The sequence below is a fragment of the Mirounga leonina genome, unplaced genomic scaffold (assembly GCF_011800145.1).
Source record: "Mirounga leonina isolate KUSES-001 unplaced genomic scaffold, KU_Mleo_1.0 Mir_168, whole genome shotgun sequence".
Classification (NCBI taxonomy): Eukaryota; Metazoa; Chordata; class Mammalia; order Carnivora; family Phocidae; genus Mirounga; species Mirounga leonina.
The window spans coordinates 36,030,261-36,033,954 of NW_023270426.1; the positions used below are offsets into that span (position 1 = coordinate 36,030,261).

The 3,694-nt window shown below is 40.7% G+C and overlaps 1 pseudogene; it reads right to left on the reverse strand.

Annotated features, from left to right (window-relative positions):
- Positions 1–658: 658 nt before the first annotated feature.
- LOC118016813 lies at positions 659–3,391 on the reverse strand (annotated as a pseudogene).
- Positions 3,392–3,694: the final 303 nt, after the last annotated feature.

Here is a 3,694-nt window from a genome sequence, read left to right on the forward strand (position 1 = left end):
ACATATATACATATACACACACACACACAATGGAATATTACTCAGCCACAAAAAAGAATGAAATCTTGCCATTTTCAACAATATGGATGGTGCTAGTGAGTATAATGCCAAACAAAATAAGTCAGAGAAAGACTATTACCATGTGATGTCACTCATATGTGAAATTTAAGAAACAGAATGAACAAAGGGGGAGGGAGGGAAAGAGACCAAAAAATAGACTCCTAACTACAGAGAACAAACTGATGGTTACCAGAGGGCAAGTGGATGGGAGGATGGGTAAAACAGATGATGTGGATTAAGAGTACACTCACCCTGATGAGCACTAATATATGGAATTGTTGATTCAGTATATTGTACGCTTGAAACTATAACAATGTATGTTAACCATACTGAAATTAAAATTTTTTTAATTCCAAAAAATAAGTACAGCCAACAGTTTGAATATTTTATACAGATGCAGCTTGTAGACTTAGTTTTGCCATCTTAAAAATTCTTGTAATTCATTAACTTTTGCTTTTATATTTATTAATGTTTTACTATATTTTCTTTAATGCGCATTATTTTATAAATTCTGGTATTGGATGTTTAAATTCACTTAATTTAATTCTTAATTATAAGTATTTAATGCTATGAATTTTCCTCTAAGCACTGCTTTCTCAAGATCTGTCTCCAATATGTTGTTTTAATTTTTGTTTTCTAAATATTCTGCAATTTCAGTTTTAAGAATTTAAATAGTGTTCTTTAGTTCCCAAAAGTTAAGGTGGCTTTTTCTTCTATCTTTATTATTAATTTTTTATTTCATTGCACTGTCAGAGAATATTGTCTATTTCTACTTGAGAGAATTGATTGCAATTTTCTTTACAGCTTATATATGATTTTTGTGACTGTTCTAATGATACATCGAAGGACAGTATAGTGTTTTCTGAGCATATGGCTTAATATGTATCTATAAAAGCTATCTTACTCATTACATCATTCAAAGAGTCCATATTCTTACCTGTTTTTTGTTTTTTGTTTTTTGTTTTCTGTTTTACTTTGTCAGTGTTAAGAGGTAGGAATTAAAGTTTTCTATTATTAAAGCTTTTCTGTCTATTCCTGTTTCCTTTAATTTTGGCACTGTGGTTTCCATGACAACTTTTTTATCACATTAAATTACATCATGAGTTCCATCTTTTACTATTATCAAGTGCCCTTTTTACTAATTTAATGCTTTTTATTCTGAATACAACCATATAGGTATGATTGCTTCTTTCTCTCTCCCTCTCCTTCACTCCATTGGTACTTGCTTTTTAATCTATGTTCATTAGTTTGGACCGCCCTAAGAAATACCACAGACTGGGTGACTCTAACAACAAAAATTTACTTTCTCACAGTTCTGGAGGCTAGAAAATCCAAGATGAGAGTGCCAGCAAAGTCACATTCTGGTAAGATCTCTCTTCCTGTCTTGGAGACTTCTATCTTCTGTGTCTTCACATGGCAAAGACAATGTTCTAGTGTCTCTTTGTCTTCTTGTAAGGGCACCAGCTCTATCAGATCAGGGCCCCCCTATTTTGACCTCATTTAACCTTAATCACTCTTTAAAAGCCCTATCTGCAATACATAACCACATAGAGGGGGGTTAGGGCTTCAGCATATGAATTGGGAGGGGGCCAAGATTCAGGCTACAGCAATGTCTGCCCAACTCTCTACACCTTCAGCCTTTATGGGCTTCACTATTTTACACACATCTCCTATATCACACATAACTGGATTCCACTCTCTTTGTAAATCTAGGTCTCTTAATAGGTGAGTGGGACAATTAGCATTTATTTTTATGGTCATATGTTTGGTCAAATTTGGGTACTCATTTTTTTTTTTTCTTTCTTAAAGCCTTACTTTGAGACATGATGGAAAAATCTTACAGGTACCCATGGAAAAGTAAGACATGATGACAGTTAAAAGTGAAGACAATCTAACCAAAAAGCTTGAATGCCTGTCAGCTAATGTTGAAGCTAAAGTTGTGAGTGTAACAAGCTACAGGGTTGAAAGGAATGGTAATTAGTATTCCTCTCCTTCTTCTTCACCCTCTCCTTCAACAGAATCCACACCACTCTCTGTATAATCCTTCTCAAGGGCAGCCATGTCCTCATGGGCCTCAGACCGCTCTCCTTCCTCCATGCCCTCACCCACATACAGTGAACAAAGGCACACTTGGCGTACATCAAGTCAAACTTGTGGTCCAGGGAAGACCAGGCCTCTGCAATGACGGTGGTGTTGCTCAGCATGCACAAAACTCTCTGTACTTTGACCAGTTCTGCACCAGGTACCACGGTACCACGGTAATTAATGCCAACTTTGAAGCCAGCCAATGGAGGGTAAGTCCACAAACTGGATGCTGCGCTTGGTCTTGATGGTGGCAATGGCAGCATTGACATCTTTGGGAACCACGTCCCCACAGTACAACAGGCAGCAAGCCATGTATTTACCATGGGGAGGGTCACATTTCACCATCTGGTTGGCTGGCTCAAAGCACACATTGGTCATCTGTGCTATAGAAAGCTGTTCACAGCAGGCTTTCTCAGCAGAGATGACAGGGGCGTATGTGGCCAGAGGGAAGTGGATGTAGGCATAGGGCACCAGGTTGGTCTGAAATGCTTTCAGATCAACATTCAGGGCTCCATCACATCTGAGTGAAACAGTGATGGAAGACACAATCTGGCTAACAAGGCAGTTAAGGTTAGAGTAGGCTGGGCGTTCAGTATAGAGGTTTCTATGACAGGTGTCATACATGACCTCATTGTCTACCATGAAGGCACAATCACAGTGCTCCAGGGTGATGTGGGTAGTAAGGATGGAGGTGTAGGGCTCAACTCCAGCTGTGGAAACTTGAGGGGCTGGGTAAACGGAGAACTCCCGACTTGGACTTCTTGCCATAATGGACCAAGAGATGTTCCATCAGCAGGGAGGTGAACCTGGAACCAGTTCTGCCTTCAAAGCTGTGGAAAACCAAGAAGCCCTGAAGATCCCTGCACTGGTCAGCCAGCTTCCAAATTCAATCCAAGACGAAGTCAGTGATCTCCTTGCCAACAGCGTAGCACCCTCAGGCACAGTTATTGGCAGCATCTTCCTTGCCTGTGATGAGCCGCTCAGAGTAAAAGAGCTAGCAGGAGGTGCCAGTGTGAAATTCATCAGTGACAGTGGGTTCCAGATTTACAAACAGTGCCCTGGGGACAAGCTTGCCAGAACCTGTCTCACTGAAGGAGGAGCTGGAGTCATCTCCTCCCGCAGTGATCTTGTCACTTGGCATCTGGCTGTTGGACTGGATGCCAGGGTCCAGGCAATAGAGCTCCCAGCAGGCAATGCCAATCTGGACACCAGCCTGGCCAGCATGGATGGAGATGCACTCGCGCATGGCAGCTGCAGCTTTAGCAGGCACAGGTGACAGGAGCAGACACTGGGTCCGGGTTACCCTCTGTGACAAGCTAAGAGTCCAGGTAGGTAACGCACTCTCGTACTCATATTTTACGTTAGGATTCTCTTTTCTTGCTTTTGATATTCCAATGTGTAGTCTGTTTTGTTATAATGCCAGCTTGATCCCCCCCTTTTTTGATAGTTTGCTTTTTATTGCCTAAATGGAAGATGTTTTGTCTTTAAAGGCTAGTATTGAGAAAAACTTGGAAATGTGTCAGTGTTGTTCATTGTGTACCAGTTTTTC